The sequence below is a fragment of the Tympanuchus pallidicinctus genome, unplaced genomic scaffold (assembly GCF_026119805.1).
Source record: "Tympanuchus pallidicinctus isolate F22 unplaced genomic scaffold, pur_lepc_1.0 scaffold8, whole genome shotgun sequence".
Classification (NCBI taxonomy): Eukaryota; Metazoa; Chordata; class Aves; order Galliformes; family Phasianidae; genus Tympanuchus; species Tympanuchus pallidicinctus.
In genome coordinates, this window is record NW_026294802.1 from 18,253,921 (window position 1) to 18,272,452 (window position 18,532).

At 37.2% G+C, this 18,532-nt stretch overlaps 1 long non-coding RNA gene across 1 annotated transcript; it reads right to left on the minus strand.

Annotated features, from left to right (window-relative positions):
- Positions 1-1,990: 1,990 nt before the first annotated feature.
- On the minus strand, positions 1,991-11,340 carry LOC128073536 (uncharacterized). The gene is made up of 3 exons (XR_008202754.1): positions 11,190-11,340; positions 3,955-4,483; positions 1,991-3,045 (listed from the first exon to the last, which is right to left on the minus strand). It is a non-coding gene; the product is annotated as an uncharacterized LOC128073536 (long non-coding RNA).
- Between the last annotated feature and the right edge of the window lie 7,192 nt (positions 11,341-18,532).

An 18,532-nucleotide genomic window follows, 5' to 3' on the forward strand; every position in this document is an offset into this window, starting at 1 on the left:
AAAAATCTGGATGTGCCTTGTTTGAAAATTTGCCAATGGACATTTTACAGTGTTTCAGAGTAAGTTTTTCTTCATTCTTTGAGAATTTGGTTAGACTTCTACAAAACTGCCAGGTATTCAGTGCTTTTCCAGGCTCTTACAGTACAGCAAGGAAATGAGCAGACCAGCAAGAAAGCAAATCAGTTTTATTCAGGGCAATGCACTCTGTGCAGCAGAGTACCCCTGGACCAGCAGGTGCGTTTTAAAGAAGGACTCAGCATTCACAAACCCTGCTGCTGTTTTGTCACACAGTCTCTGATCTATGCCAATGGTAATATCAGTCATTAGGGGCTGAGACATCCACTGGACTGCACTTTTTCCTCATCACCTTACAGAAGTGACCAGCATTGTGCAGAAAGAAAACTCTAAATTAAAAATATATTTACAAATCAATGGTGTTCTTCAATAAAATATGATTTCATTACAAATTCTGAAGCATTCTGCATCTCTGTCCTTTCTCTTTCAGGCAAACCAGTAAAAGTGGCCACTAAAACCTAACACATAACTAAAAATTATGTACCAAGCTGGCCGCAAGGCCACAACTACAACAGACACAGAAAACAGCCTGGTCCCTTGTACTCTGACAGCACTGCAAAACGAGGACCATCAGCACCGCCCTTAGAAAGATCTCAAGCACAACTGTAGATCACGTGAGGCTTCTGAGCATGGCCGTATCTGGTGTCAGCCTCTAGCAAGGCCTTGCTCAGTGCAATACCCTGGGATATTCTGCCATGAGTGGAGGCTCCCACAGATCTTCCAATGCTGTTTTGATTGCCTCTTAGCTGGGAGGCTACATAAATGCACGCCCCATCTAAAAACAACACAGTATTAAAAAACAAGAGATTGTGAGAGAATGAGGAGGAAAACTTTCCACAGTGAGATAATGTGAGCTGGACACCATGTGGGAGGATGGAGAAATCTGTGCTTTCTATGAGCGTCTGACTTCCTCTCCAGAAACCCTTGCTGTTTTTGCTGGAATCATCCCCAAGCTGCTTCCGTGAGAGAAACAGCTTTCTTCAGGTTTTGAGGCAATACTGGAGGAAAAATACTTCCCAAAGACCTTCTGCGCTTTCTGATGGTTGCCTCTTGGCAGCAAGATGATCCTTCCTTCCAGTCAAGTCTACCACAAATAGCTGATAGGAGCCACCTTGCTATGAGGCGTGCACTTTGTGATTTCTCTAAAGGGCAAAGTTTCTTGATACTGAGTAGCACTAAGGTTTTGTTTGTTTGTTTGCTTCTCTTTTAACAGCAAACGCACACAAGCACAGACCTTTTTTTTTGCTAAAGTGGGAGGAAAAGCAAGGTGCGTGTAATGAGCACAGTGTTGAATATCTCATCTCAAATAAAATAGGATATTTGAACAGTTTGAACAGATTTCTCAGAAGGAGAAAGAAAGGCATGCCTGCCCTGCATAGCAACCTGTGCCTGAGGACGTTGCTTGTGACCACACAACTGTAGTGATTCCTTTCAGCCAATCCACAGAGTCACACTTGTGTGAACACAGCCACGTGCCAGCACTGTGTACCCATTTTCCTTCAGAAATACCAACTTAATAATTCTTTAGTAATTAGCTTTGTATTAAGAGATTATTCATACCAGATATAAAAAAGCACAAGTTTCAGTAACTAACTGCTACACAGGAGAAATACACATCAAGTACCCCAGCACATAACCTCAATTAACCTTTTGCCTTAGTTTGCAGACAAACTATAAAACGTGATGTCTCAAAGTGATCAAAAATCAGGTTTACAGCTTCACTTTGTTTGTGGCTTGTTCTCTGTACGAATGAATATTGCAGGAGGCAATCTTTATGAGATGTGAAAGCACTGATATATATATATATATATTAATAAATTTATTTTAAATGTGGTAACTCGGCATTATTTATCACAGAAAATACTTAAAAACATGAGATATGAAATACCAAGCTTTAGAAATATTTAAAATGGAACAAGTGCCTATTTTGTTTCTGCTGTAGGAAAGTACAGTACATAGTTTAGAAAATAACTTACAATTAACATATAACTGTAGTTATATACTTGTGATGGAAAACAACAAGGTATTACAGTTGATAAAGTGTCCTTAGGCTTCCCAACATTTTACATCTACATCATTAATGAAATAGCTTTTCTTGAAAATGCTCTGCTAAAACAGCACAACCTTTCTTCCCCCCGACTCTTTTCATAGAAACATTAATTAGAGTATTGCATTCTCCACTAGATGCTTTGTGATAGCAAATGTCAGGGATTAGGACTCAGCAAGATTATTATAAACATTCTACATAATAACATAGGAAACTAGCCTCAGAGATGCATTTCACCCCTTCATGTTCCTCATACAGATTACACTTTTGATACATGATCTGTTGGGAAAAATAGGTAGAAGTTGACAGTGTACTCCCCCCACCCCTCCAAACCCACTCTCCCCTCAGCACTCAATTACTTTAGAGCTAACATCAGCAGAATGAATCAAGGTTCAAAATAAGGCTTTTCATTTGTAACTCTTCAGATTCTGAATCCCAAATACACACTTCACAAAACCTCCCTCCATTCAACAGAGCCCCAGCACTTACCTAGCTGTTGGTATGTGAATTACAACCACAGGCTATGTTTGTGTGATGAAGGGTAAACTAAACAATTTTAGAGGCTTATTATTAGAATCAATTTTGTACCCAGTTCCATATCAAGACAAGAAATAAACAGAATCAGACTCTTCCTAAAAATGAAACACAATACAAATGGGATGAAAATGAACAGAGTTCCTCTGGTTTAAGTAGGCAGACTACATTACAGATATTCCAGTCTGACAATTCACCTGTTATCATGAATTTGTATTTAGCAGTAGTTCTCATCAGCTCAAAGCCCATGTGGACCTACCGTTTCAACTGCTGATTCACAGGAATCGCTGCTTTCAAAGGGCCATGAGTAAAGTAGCTGGTTGGAGAAAAAACAGTCAGGACTGCCCTTGCAGCTTCAAGCTTCCATGTGTAGTTTTCTTCCTCAGAATCTTTGATAAAAGTCAGAATACAAGATGATTTATTGATGCAGCAAAGTCATTACGATTCAGAGCAAAAAATGTTATTGGACTTCCCTCCAGCTAGTGCTGTTTAAGGAAGCCTTTAAAAAGCAATTTAATTCCATTCCACAAAGTGAAAATTTCTCCACAGATAATTGGTTTCCATTATATGTATAAAAAGCTACAATGAAGCCAATAAGTCAAACTATATCTTTCTTAGGATTTATATTTATTACAGAAAGATTGACCTGCTCTTACAAGAATTATATTCTCTTTTTCTACTGTTCACCTGAAAAACCTTACTGTTAGTAACGTAAGTACATATTATAGCAACATTCACCAATGTACCATGAAATTTGAATATAACCAGGAATTCTTCTGATCTCTCTCATTTATTGCCAAAAATTTCATGCTATCATCTGCCACAGATTAAATCTTCATGTGTTAACTTTCTCAATATGAGTTAAAACATTCACACTACTTTCAGAGTTTGAGCAATGTAGTTGGAAAGTACGTACCTGGCTTTGGTCAGTATTTTAAAACTAATACACTAAGACAAATATTAAAGCCTTTTAATGTCTGTATATGAGTAATATCTAGTAATGTGTATTACCACTGGGTATGTTTATATTCAAACAGCCTAGGAATACCAGTGCTTTTTTCAGCATCTTAAAACATCAGATTTGCAAAGCTAATAGACTAATTACAGCAAAGCAACAAGACAAAGCAATTCAAAAGCTAACAAAGTTGGGAAAGCATCAAGAGACATTAATTTTTTTCCATAATCAAAAAACTTAGCCAAAACCACAAACTCATTCAAAGCCCTAATCCTACTTGCAAGTTACACATGACTAAAAATAACCTCCAGGCTAAAGCAAGAAATGAAAAAGAAATACTTACCAAATCCCTCATCTTGCTTAGAATTCATGTCTTTTTCTTTTCTTTTTTTTTTCTTTCTATCATTTCTTATTTCTTTAATAAGACCAGGAGATTCAAATTTGAAAGCTGTATTAGTTACTGTCTTGTTCCCGCAGCTCTTCAGTTGTAGGTACGGAGGAAGCTTGGCTGGTATTGTTTGGAGAGAAAGCCAGTGGCCTGTGTAAGCCAAGAGGCTCTGCACTGTCTGAGGATCTCTGCAGTGCTCTTAAACTCCTCCACAGAGACAGGTATTTGTTGCTGTCTGTTGTCCAAACAGGTTCATCAGAGCTATTACTGTCACCTTCATTTTTCAGTCGTGGAGGCCCTACGTGCTGAGAGGAGAGAGGTTTCTTTCTTTCGCTATTTATTTGCTTTTGGATTGGAGGAAGAGGCTCCGAGATTTTCAATTTGAGATCAAAGACAGGCACGTAATGGGACGCAACAGAGTTTTCTGAAATGTGCTCAGAATAACAGTCCAAGTTCCCACGTTCAGTGCTCGCAGCTCCGTAAGCTTCATAGGGAAAGAAAGAGAGATCGATAGATAGATAGATACATGCACGCAGACACACACACATTTTAAATATATTAGTTTTCCCCCTTGCAGCACTGCAGTCTCTCTATTGTCAAATAATAACTGTATCTGAAAAGAAAGCACTTAATAAGGCTAAGGTCAGACTGCTTAGACTTGGCATTTGCTGCGATAACAAATCAGAAATGATAGCATCATACAGATTTATGAATTTTTTGCCCCCGCAGTCACAAACATCAGACGTTTACTTTATAAAGAAAGCTTTTAGATTCTTCCTGCAGTTTCCATAGTGATTTCATTTTTTCCCTTTTATCACAGATTGGCTGAAGTACTGCTACCCTTTGTGCTTTAAAAGGCTTGTGCTACCAACTCTCGATACAAAAGCACTGATGCTAAAGCACACATCAACACACACTGTCAAAAATAATTGAAATAGATAAATGCTGCCTAAAAAAGGTTTCAGTGTTTTCTCCGCTTGTCCCAAACACTACTGCAGAGTAATGTTTCAAATGAATAAATGTAATTAACTTGAGCAAAGCACACTACTGTTCTGTTTCCCACAACCTATGAAACTTCTATTAGGGACTAGTCACACACAAAATAATCTATTCATAAAAACCTTTAACAGAGCTTATTTCTCGTAAAATGCCTGTTTGTTAGATAAATTAAAGCAATTTCACTTATTTTTTGAATCCTTTAAAAAAACACACACATGCAAAGGATATTTTTCCTCTTTCGAATAAGTTTGTTCTGTCAGAGAACATACTGGCTTAAGGAACAATTACACTGTTTCTGGCAAAGCAAACAATGCTCTCTATTGCTGGAAAGATAACCACCTTTCAAAGTAAGCCTGAAGGATTAGTTTCTGTTTAACCCCTTGCTAAACAAATGCGACAGTCTTCTTCTCAACAAAACAGAACTCGGCTAAGCAAACATTTCTTATTCAGTTATCATGCCTTTAAAAATGGAGCCTTTAGATTACAGAATGCAAGCATGGTATTTTCCTACTTCTCTTTCAATCAGCTTAATAGAAAGTTGGTGCACAGCTAATCCTAGCCAGTTGCTTCACTCTCATGGGAGTTCCTATTCTTGTAAGTCATAGTCTAACTTATTAAAAGTACCAAATTCATACACTGTACTGATATATTACAAAAACTCTTCAAGCTGAAAATTTTCAAGGTGACTATGAAAATCATGAGATTGATAGACTTTATATGTGAATTTTGCATTAACTTCTTTTTTTATATACAAAATTGGCAAAACCCTAAAAAATGCAGTACGGTTAAACACATATTCTAATTTAGGAAAAAGATAAAAATCATGCAACTTTATTTTGAACATGAGAAGGAATTATTTATTTCCAAACAAATTACCACAGCAAACTATCATAATCCTTATTTTCATGTCACCTGTTTACGAGAGGAGTTACGGAGCTGAATTTTGTTGTTGAAATGTTAAAATCTGCTCTTAGGCACTACCAATCCATTAAACAGGCAATAACTGCGAGCATAAAGTATGTTAATACTTGCTGTCAATGAAGTTTATTGGAAGAAAGAGATTGCAGCACGGTGAAAGTGAAGAACTAAATGTAAATCGATTACCAATAGAGATTTAAAATAAAAAGCAGACAGTTATTAAGATTGTGTTGATTACTGACATGCTCCACAAGTGGTCCTTGTAAAAATCAATACAGACAGATGCAGCTCTGTTGGGATCTGATCTGATCTGCCCTGGGACATGACGGTGGGCTGGCTAGCTGAGCTCCTGAAGTGCTGTTGCTGTTGCTCTCTGTAAGCAACCAATGAACAATCACTTTTAGCAACCCTGTTGGAACCTGGACCTGCTCTTCGTTCCTATTTTCCACCACAGACATCTCAAGAATCATTTAATGAGCCAGTTAAACACTGTATTGAAGTAATCAACGTCATCTGGCTTCCAGTGATAAATATCATTGATGAAGATTTTTCCTGTACTGGTAAAATCACCAACAAAACATGCTGAACAGTGATTCAAGCACAAACTTTCTGATAGGATTGCAATTCTTCACAGTCACTTCTCTTTTTTTCTTTTGAAGAAGAAAATATGGTTAGCACAAAGTTGAATCATTCTAGGAGACAGGGAGAAATATCATTTTTAATTAAAAATAAGTCGCCAATAAATATACATAGGTCTTTTCAAAAATAATGTCTCCTCTTTATTTCCATGAAAACTACAACAAACTCCACAATAACAGTATTTGATAGAGCAAATTCTCCTCTACAAAGCACTGTTTTTCAACACAGTCACCACCATTAGCTGTGCGTTTTCAGCAGTGATGAACAAGAGCTTGCATGCTGTGGCTGTAACAGTCTCCACCAGTTGACCCACAGTCATGGCCACCTGATGAAATGCACCACCCACCACCTCACTGTGCTCACATCCACTGTTTGATCTCCATAAAAGTTCAGAGAACATTGCTGAATGACAGTGAGTGCCATTTTTTCTGCACTGGGGAATTCAGTGACACAACCTTGGATCTTACACACTTCCATGTCAAATGCCATTCTGTCAGACTGCCCCTCTGCTGCTGTCTATCACACGGCAACAAAGTGTAATGGAATATTAGTGGGAAGGTTCAGCCTCTACTACCACCAACATCCAACTCTGATGTTGTGGGCTGACATCATAAGGTAGGAGGCATTACTTTCAGAGCAGACCTTGTGTATACATATATGTATATACACACACACACATAAAAATGTTTTGTCCCAGAAAAGCAAGTATGAAAAATCTGGCTTTCATGATACGAATAGCCTTGAAACCAGTTTCATCTTGCCTACAAACATTAAATCGTGTTTTAATAGAGCCTTCTTTCCAAACCATACATACATTAGATATTCAAAGCATTCCTGTTACTTTTGCAATACTGTTGATTTTCTGGGACTTGTATAACATTTCTGATTTTATCCACTGTTTTTCCCTAACCAGGGAATCCCCAGGAAATTATTTTTTGGAGAAAGAAAACACAAACTAAACATTTCTTAAGCATTAGGGACTAAATAGGGCATTTGAAATGAAGAGTCAACTGACAGTTTAAGTTAAAAATGATTTCATGCTCCTTTACACATAGTTCTGCATATTTTCCTTCGAGAAAACTCAGCATACAGCTGAGCTAACTAAAGGAAGCAAATATTTGTTGCTATATTCTTCTAGTTAAATCGCTTTTAATATAAACTGTTCTTTAGTCATCCAGCTGATGGACGTCCAGTACATTCATTTATTACAACAAGAAAAACAGGCCAAGTTCAGACTGTGACATCCTTCTCTTCTTCCTTACGCAGACTTCATGAATATACTTTTTATCTTGTAGCTTAGGCAGAAGAAGGAAATAGTTTTAGACTTTAATAATTCATTAAAATATTCAAGAAAAAATCTAAAGAGAATTCTCCTTCTTCAACAGTTCTCTAGCAATGTGAATATTCTCCCCATTCTCCAGAATGGACGGGGGAACCAATAGACTAGAGAGCCAAAGAAATAGACTACAGTGGTTGGTTTCCCCACATCAACCTGCAAACCACCCCACGACACACATGAAAAACACCCTTCCAGTGCCATTCCTAGACACATAGATCACAACAAACATCTCCTTAAAAAGAGAAAGAAACTTCTTATCTAATGTCTTTCTAATTTTTCTTTTGGGGAAAGAATACGCTACTCTCTCCTAAAGGAGCAAGTCTCCGAAGATCCTCCTGCATATCTCTGCGCAGCTTCCCAAGATCCTCCTTCTCCCACGAAAGAATGGCATGAAGAATTCTCAACATCAAACATTGACTGCATTTATTCAAAGACAAAAAAATCTGCACTCCACCATGAGATGTGAACTACACGAGAAAATATTTTAAAATGTACATCCCCAGTACAATCAATTAAGAACTGCATTATAAAATGGAAACCTGACTTATTTACCCACTAGTGCTATAACTCAGTAGCATCTTTTTTACCAGCTAGCATCAAAGCTTACATAGCACAGACTTACATAGCACCAAGTTTTCCCTACCTAGTGTTGTCTGTCATTTGCTGAGATAGAACAATCAAAGCTCTCCACCAAGACCTTGAAAAATATATCGGAAAAATAATATAAATTAAACAAAAAAAAGATTTTTGCAGTGATGTTTCTCTTGTGCAGTAAATGGAATCTAAGAAGTCATTCCTTTCCTAACAAGAAAAGAAATTACCGACAGAAAATGCAGCCTGAAATGTCAAACTAGCCTTTCTGAGCTAAACTAAGCTCTTAAAGGATAGTTAAGCATGCACTTTGTCTGGGCCAGCATACAAAAGTTTTTTGCTGCTTTGTTTTCAGTGACTTCTCAGCTTGCTAAAATATGTGGCTATAAAACTGTTGATGTTTGCTGGAAATCTTCCTTAATGAGTGAAAGCATCAGATGCATCTAAAGAGCGCCAGCTCTGAATCAAAGTCATAACTTACTGTGTATGCCAGTTCGGTAGAGAATTTGCACAATTTCTTTTCTCTTCAAATAGATGGAGACACATAACTGCTGCACAGAAAATCATCCTGTATTTGTTATCCATACATTTTTAAACAATCATTTTCAGATATTGCAAATTTTTGCTAGAAGACAACCGACCCGAATTCCATTATTGGAGACCTAACAACTGCATTGGGGCAGAAAGGCATCCCTTCCTCTTTGGAAATCAGCAGCTAATCACCAAGAGAGGAGCTCTTTTTAAGCTATGTTTCAATGTGCATTACATAGGGATGCAAGACTACTTTTTTACAAGCGTTTAGGACAGTTGTGAATGAAACTAGCTTAGTTACCACAATGCATGTATTAAAGCAAGAACTACTGATTCTGGTACAAACCCTTCACAGGGTTCAAACCCTTAACTTAATAACATCTGAACATTTTCTAAAAGGGCATCCAGCAGTATGATTCAAAGGTATCACATTATTTGTTCCTCTATCCTTTTTCACGGGTGAGGATAATGTTTGAGAGATTAAGAGTTTAGTTTATTTATTGTTTCCTACACATTGTTGTGCATTTGCACAAGGTCGAAAAGTGTTCTTACCAATGAGAGCATGGATTAAAATGAGATTTATGATAATTCTTATCTCCTAGGGGAATCCCAAAGTCCTGAGGTCATTCCCAAAATCCCATAGTATTCTTTGTCATATAGAGACAATTTTTGAACTCTACAAAAGACACATTATAGCAGAATAATGACACTTTCAGCCAAATTCTCATTCCGGAGCTTTAAGCAACTTTTAGATTGGAAGAATCCATGGAAGAAGTTAACTGGGAATCTCTGATCAATGTAAGGTTAATTTTAATTTTACAGCATAATAGCACAAAGTATATAATAGTCTGGAGAAGAAAACAGAGAAAAAAGAAAATCACATTCAACACACACAAGGAGACATAGGTAACTTTAGAAGAGAAATGTGCGAGGGCTGCTCCAAAAGTAATACCTCCTATTTTATTCTGTTGGCTTATGACTTCAAATGCAGATGTTTGTGGAATGGCAGCAAAAGCTGAACCTTCCCACCAACATCGCATTACATTTTGTTGCCATGCAACAGATGGCAGCAGAAGGGCAGTGTGACAGAATGGTATCTGACAACACTGGTCTTCCAAACAATGGAGAGAGAGGGATCTTGGACAGACAGACTTTCATAGCTGATGCCAATCTGATTAAACATGATGAGGTACAAAGCCAAAATCAAACCCCCAAAACCTCAACATTTTTTGTTTTGTCTTCACAGTCTCGTAAAATGGAATCCAGTCTTGTAACTTGTTTTTACATAAGAAACACTGAAAAAATGCCAAATCTGTATGATTTTAAATATGTTGTTCCTTTGTACTGGAGCTTAAAGAAAACCAGTTATGAGAATATCATAAGAAAAACAAATGTTACTAAAATAATAAGCCTATATACTTCAAAAGGGAAATATCTATACAACATTTACATTTCAAAGTCCATGCCATTCAAGAAAACTCTGAATAAGGATACAGCTCAACTAGCGTAGTGCAAGTACAGGTTAGCTTTTATTAACAAGAATCTCTATCATTTCCAAGAGTTATTTTTGTTAAATCCCTTATTAAATTCAGAACAGACTTTGAGAAAATCTAAGGTAATCAATACAGAACCCTATCCCATAAAAGCTATGAATTAAGATCCAAGCTTCATCATTTTAGATTCTTTTAAAAAATACTTAGCATTTATTACCTACACTAATTAAGCTTCAACATGCCTGTAAGGCAGGCAAGCAAAACCTCACTTTACAGACAGGAACATTTACAGTAGACAGAGAGGTTATGTACATTGTCACTGATTAGGAAGAAAAATCTCTGACCCATGGTTGGAATTCATAGAGCAAATTGTCAGCACACATCCACGCTGTTAAATTTCTCCTGCAGCAGTTTACACATGGAACAAAGGAAAGTTAGACAAACATATAAATGTGAACATATTCTCAAGCCAAAAAAGTATTTCAAACAAATAATAATAGGACAAGCACTCGACAGCATGCCCTGGCTCACTTCCACTTCCTCAGAATTCAAGGAAATACAAAGGTGGCAGGGAAACGCTGAGAAGGAGACATAGATGAGCACTGATCATTATGAAAGCACTGAGTTCTGTCTAGATCAGAGGTCTTAAGACAACTTTCTTAAGAAAGTTCTGTTATTACCTGCAGGTCAGACACTGAAGAGAAGTGCCTATAGAGGCAATGCTGAATTCTGAGTAGAAAAATATCCCTCAGGGAACTAGCTTGTTCTTTTCTGAAGCAAAGCTGAAAGCACTTGGTGTTCTCTTGGATAAAAAGAGAGATCTATTTGTGATGCTTGCTCTCATCTGAAAGAGTGACTTGATTACTAAGTCTTTTCAAACTCAGCTGTATGCAGTACTGCCCTGTTTGTTAACTTCACCTGGGTGTGCTCTGTCCTGAGCACACACTACTACAGAAGTGATGAGCAGGTAAAAGTGCCACTTCCAGTGACAGATGGCCTCTGAGCTAAAGAGTTTGAAATACACTCCGTTGTGGAAATTTATGTAACACACCCACAGTGGCACTGTGCTGGAAAGAAAATATATAAATGTTAGTATGACAACTCTATGTTCTTTATACATAACCTTATCTCTGCTTGAAAGCAAAGCTGAAGATGAGACGATACGTTCTCCAGCTTGTTTTAGAGGCATCAGTATGTAAAAGAATGGCAAGAACTAATATGTAAGGAAACATGATCTATCATCTCTCACTTCAGCCACTCTCATCTCCTCACAGGATACTTGCGTCAGAACTCTGTCAAGTGCAATGGCTATGAAAACAGCTAAGCCCATACTCTTTTGTAACAGACACCACTTTATTTCCCTGGGACCCAGTGTAGTCTTATGCTGACCTGGGAAAAACAGGACTGTAAGAACTGAAAATACAAACCAATCAACTAATCAACTAATGAAAAAATTCCAGTGTAACTCAGATTTTACATATCTGTTACATAAGCTGTGTTTCCAAGTATCTCAAGATAATGCTTGGCCAGTATAGATTGCATTATGTTAGAAATGCAAAGACCAATAATGTTGTTGGGGTTTTCTTGAAAGGAAAGAGTTAACCTTAAAAAGAAATCTACACACAGATTCTTTTCTAAGATTCATTTTCTAAACTAATGTAATGTGGTATTTATTTTAACTTACTCAGAAATATTTAGGAATTAGAATAAAGTAGTAGTTATTTGTTATTTTCCTTGAAAAAACTGAAGGTTTTGCTAGTGTACACTTTTTAGCTTCTAGAGATATGCAAATACTCATTAATTATGCTTTCTTCATTGAACTGCTGGCATATTTATTAAATCACAAAATGGCTTTGGTTGCAATGGATGTTAGAGCTCATCTTGTTCCTACCTTCTGCCATGAGCAGGACCCCATCCAACCTGGCCTTGAATGCCTGCGGGGATGAGGCACCCACAGCTTCTCTGGGCAGCCTGTGGAAGTGCCTCACAGCACTCTGAGTAAAGAGTTTCTTTCTAAAAGCTAATCTAAATCTCCCCTCTTTTAATTTAAAGCCATTCCCACTTGTTCTGTCACTATCAAACCACGTAAAAAGTCACTCTCCATCTTTTTGTAAGTTTCCTTTAAGTACTGGAAGGTCACAATGAGCTCTTTCTGGAGCCTTGACTTCTCCAGGTTGAACAAGACCAGCTCCCTCAGTATTTCATCATAGGAGAGGTGCTCCAGCTCTTTGCTTATCTTCATGGCCCTCCTCTGGACCCTCTCCAACAGCGCCGTGCCTTTCTTGCCCTGGAAGCTCTGGACACAGTACTCCAGATGAGGCCTCACAATGGCAGAGTAAAGAGGGACAATCACTTCCTCTCCCTGCTGACCATCCCTCTTTTGATTGGTTGTTTGGGCTGCAAGAGCATACTGCTGGCTCATGTCTAGCTTTTTTGTCCTCCAGAACCCCCAGGTCCTTCTCCTCAGGGCTGCTCTCAAGGAGATCTTCTCCCAGTCTGTACTCATGTCTGGGATTGCTCCAACCCAAGTACAGCCCTTTGCACTTGGCTTTGTTGAACTTCACTTGATTTACATGGGCCCACTTCTCAAGCTTGTCCATATCCCTTCCTTCTGTTGTATCAACTGCACCATTCAGCTTGGAGTTGTCTTCAAACTTGCTGAAGGTACAACTCAATCCCACTGTTCTACTGACAGTGGGACAGATACTATAGGGAACCACTAATCATTGGCTTTCACCTGTACATAGAGTCTCTGGCTACAACTACCCAGCCCATTCCTTATCCACTGAATAGTCCACCCTTGAAATCCATCTCTCTCCAATTTGGAGATGAGGATTTTGTGTGGGACTGCGTCAAAGGAAATATGTCAGAGGAAGTAAAAAGATGAAATAGTAAAATTTTGCATATCCTGATAAAGCTCTAATCAGGAACATAGGCCTTTCCATACTGATTTTCCATGGCACACTGTATCACAGAAAGAGGGCATCATTCTAAAACTTGCTTTGCCATCTTCATAGGACTGCTGAAACTGTCTCTTTTCTCTCCCTCTTGCAGTTGACAAGAGAGCAAAATAATCACAGATGATCTTCTTTAAAGGCCATACTGAACCGAGAGAACTTGAAAGTTTACAACTCTCCTATGCTAAGAAGCAAATTAACATATACTGTTTTTATTATTTTTTTCTTTTTTTTTTATAATAATTACACCTTTTCTGTTTCCTCATTTGGTAGAAGGCCTATCAAAGGAGGCAGCAGGGAACTGAGAAAGTAATCAAAGCCTGGAGAGAATCTGAAGTAACTGCTCTGCTCAGGCGAAGTTTATTGGTAAAATAAACACTGAATTAATACAGAATAGGAAAGCAAAACTGATGCTCTGTAAGGAGTGAAGGAACATTGTGATGCACAGTACAGTGCCTGTTTGTATCACACTAAAACAATTCTCACTTGATACAAGGAAGATATCATTCTGAAACAATAGTCACTTGATACAAGGAAGATTCCCTTTCATCCAGACTTTATTACATTTCAAGTTTGGGAGTTGAAATGCAGTTCAAGAATAGTTCAGATCTGATAGAACCTGACTATTCAAACTGTTGCACATGCCTCTAAACTGGTAATAATTCAAAATCTTCTCTCACCATTATCCATAGAAAGGCTAAATGAGATTACTGCACTCCTATGATGATACTTGTGTGTTCTGAAGATTAATGTCTTGGCTTTGTATTGCATTTGCATTCTATGTATTCATTCCATGGAAATAACACGTTAAATAGTTAGCATATAATTTGGGTGCATATCAGCAAAGCATGTATTCTACTCTCAACATGAGCTTCCCACATTAACATTGTTGCTAGACACTGAGAAGATTAACTATGTAAGTGAAATATACTCATTAGCCTTAAAATGATCATAACAGACCTATACCATATCTTCAAATTGCTTTTCAGAGCCTGGTTTCTATTTTTATAATCAATTTCCTAACTAAACTACATTCATCATTATGAAAACAAATCATGTAAGTCATATGCACATTTTTGTCTCCTCGTGACAGACATTGATTGAGAAAGGAACAACTAGTTTCAACCTCCAGTAAACAGCTGGTATCCTTAGATAAGAAAATCTCTGCACACAGCTAAGCTTCCAATATTGTGAAAGAAAAAAATGATGCAAAAGGAAGAAAAAGAAAACAGAAGCCCCAAGTGCTTACATGAGACAACATAATTTATAACCAATATTCAGAACATAACTTAATTATCACATTCCTTTTTGTATTTTGTCATTAAAATGCAACCACAGCTTCCTTTGGCATCATTTGATTTGTTCTTGGCAGAATAAAACATATTACAACAGGAAATGTTTGAGTTTTGGTATGAGAAGATCAGAGGAGAATGGCTGAAAGATAAGTCTATGCAATAATTAAGCTTTGATATATGACAGTTTGCCTTCATGACTCATTCATAAGATATGCATGATCTGATAAGTCAGAGCCAAGCCCAATCCCACTACCACGTTAGCAAGTATCTTGGGGTAGGATTGGAGTGTCTGAGTGTCATTTTAGCATAAATATTATAAAAGCAGTTCAAATACATTTTGCTGCTTAGAAGTCTTATCACTATATTTAATAATTTCAAAGACATTCCTTTTATAAAACAATGACTCATTCGGATATCAAATTAGGCAAATACATAGACAAGGGCAAACACAGACTAGAATGTGAATAGAGATATTTACTGTCTAAAGTCATTCCGACTGATTCATAGAGATGGCATAGAAGAAGCCAAGCAACTAGTTTTCAGTGACCATGCAAGCAATTCTACTAAAATAAATTTATAAGAAAAACATTAATTAGTGATAAAAGAGTAAGCATGGAGGTGGGCTAGGAGACTGTGAAAAAAACACATTTGGTAAGGAAAAGAAAAAGATGAGGACTGAGTATTATAATCTCCTTATTGGTTCCCCCTTTGCTCCAGAATGCCAATTAAAAAGAAATAACTGAAGAAGCAGTGGTCCCATCTATGCAGTACACCATACACTTGGCAGGTTGGACAGCAACAAAAGAGCATGCATGGTCCTCCTTCAATTAAGCACTCAGAGCAAACAAAGTGGCCTTTGGCTTCCATAATTAAAGAAGAAAGAGACAATTGGTCTTCAGGCCATAAACTTTTGCTGAAAGAGCAGCTAAGATATAAAAGAAACAGGAAGAACTAAAGATCCAGATAACAAAGCTTGTAAGAAGAAAGGAAAAAAAGAAAAAAAAGAGGAACAAAGGAAAATAATGCATATGGAAAACTATTAGGAAGGGCATTTTTAAACTCTTCTTTTGTTTTTCATTAACCACTTGCTCCTTTCTATGAAATGCAATTTATTTTAATTTCTAAGTAGTCATATTCACTTTTTGGGGACTGTGGATTATTTACTGCAGAAGTTTAAGCAATTGCGCTATACACATCGAGAATAATAAATCACACCTCCAATATTTTTAGTCAATAATAATCCTCATTCCAAACATGTTTTTGGTTATTCTGCATCTCATGGAAGTGTTAGTTCACTGGTATGTATTGAAGCAAGTTACATATTAGGTTCACAAGAACCGGTTGCAGAGTACATCTTCCATAGTCTTGAGGAAAAGATCATTAGCTTTAGAGTCTGCTTCTAGGATCTGGGCCTTTAATGATTTTGGCTACTGATGAACATCCAGTTTCTAGAACTGGCCAAGAACACCCACACGTATAATGCAGCAGGTGGCAAAAGTAAATTACTGCTTCTGTTACTGAAAAAAAAAAATAGGAATGCAATCTCCTTTTGGTTACTTATTAAATAAGGTGTTGGTTCCACATACTGTAAATCCAAAAAGGAACAGGTGGTGTACTGTCTGGGTGATAAAAACGGCAAGAATTTTCTAAACATCTTTAAGGGGCACGCAAAGATGGAAAGAAGAAAAAAGATTAAATTCCTATGGAGTCATAATTGCTCTTCATCAATGCAGTGAGCAGAGATCTTTAAATAGAAGCTGCTTTTACAGACTCTCTGTGGTGATACACCAGTAGAATCATGTGGTCCAATATCTCATCTGGAAAACACCTAAAACTTGCTGCTTTTTTTTTCTACACAAGGATTCAAAGGATGATTTCAAACTGAAAAGCCAGCACAAAGAACTTCACCCTTCATCTCCCATCCCTGATCCCACTAAAAGCAACTGCTCAGGCTGTCTGACCTGTTCTGCAGACCTAGTAAAAATGTACAGCTGACAAGACAGACTTAATTTCAAATACCTTAAATCATAGCCAGGCTGCTATCTGGCATAATAAGAGCTTGCCCACTCCCTTTCTGTTTAGATATAAAAAAAATCAATTGTATTGCCTGTCATTATTTGGACTGACTGACCTTGAGGGATTTGTGGTTTGGTTTTGCTTCTCTTCCTTTTTAACGTGTGTGCTGGATGATAGTGTACATTATGATGCATGGGAAGACAAGGCCAAGATGAGTTCTCTGGTATGCTAAAACAGTACATCACAGCTGTACATGCATGATAGGCTGAATTGCTCTTGTACCCTGCTCTTCTCCAGCACGTGTAAAAAGAACTGTTCGATTGTTTTCAGCAAGTGACATTTATATGTCATTCCTATAGGCACTTTAACACATTCCTTATGGTCTTCTAGACCTTGGAAGTATTGCATGAGTACTGTAGCACTGCAGCTGGATGGCTGAGCAAGTCTCCTTCCAGAACATAAGATTTCCGAGGATTAATAGCATCACATCACCTGTGAAGGCCACCTTCTGTCTGATATTCAACACCAGCCAATGCAACAGAGTCCTTTTCTGGAGGTGAACGCAAAGTATGATGCAGGTTGTTGAAACCAAAACATCCTTAAATGCCTTTTTACCGAACATTATGAATAACCATGGTTTCAGAATCCTTTTGTATTAGAGAATACATCTCATGTATTAAAAAATATTCATAGCAATCCTGTTTTTGTGTGTATGTATAAGTCATAAACAGGAATATACACATTTATCTACAATAGACATATAAAAAGTAGATACACACATATAATTCTAATGTTATAGCTATTCTGAGAGTGTTCACAACAAAACAGTCATGCAACTGGGGTGTCTTCTCTATATTTTCACTGAGATCTCTTCTCCTCAAATGAAAACACACTACAAGAATTCTAAAATGTGCCTAGATGAAAGAAGGTAGGTTGTGGCCAAAGTGTTTATCACAGAACCACTTATTAGAAACTTGTTGTTAGAGAAGGATGGAAATGAGCAGCAGTGCCAACTGACATAAGGTGAAAAAAGAATGATTAATGCTAGTTGGTGTCAACACAAAAACTATCTTTCTGTCTGGAGTACTGAGGTTTCTTCTTCCACTCCCTCTATAGCTCTCTGTGTGTGAGAGAAAAAGATTGGGGAAGTGAAAAGAATTTCTAAATTATATTGTATTACCTGCAGAATCTGTTGTATAGAAAAAGACTGATTTGAGTTTATAATCCCTGAAAATGTGCATTTAAATTCAAGTCAAAGGTTATTCTCTCAGCTTTAAGTTTTCCATTTCTATACTTGAAAGGAGAAAGTTTTGACAACTGAAATTTAGATCTTTGAGCAAAGAATAAAAAGATAGTGAATAAATGTCTCTGAATATAACACTGCAGGTGTCCTCTTCACAGGCTGAAAGAGACCAAATAACACGTCTAGGATACCAATCCTTTTCTAATATATTGTCTGTTTCCTTCCTGGAATATGTATTCTGCTTAAAAAGGAAAATCATCAACTTAGTTTTAGGAAATAAAATGGATCACCCTAATAATATTAAAAAATTCCAACAGCAGCTCTACTGGATGATCAATCTGAAAGACTAAAAGAAGTTCTAAGGGCACCTTTTGGTTTCATTTCACTTTCAATTATACAATCTTCGAACTTCTGGAATTATTTTGCTGAAATATATATTCTTCTGTGAAAAATATTAACAAGGTCACATCAAAATCTATTTTCCAAAGGGAAAAAAAAAAAAAGGAAAAAAT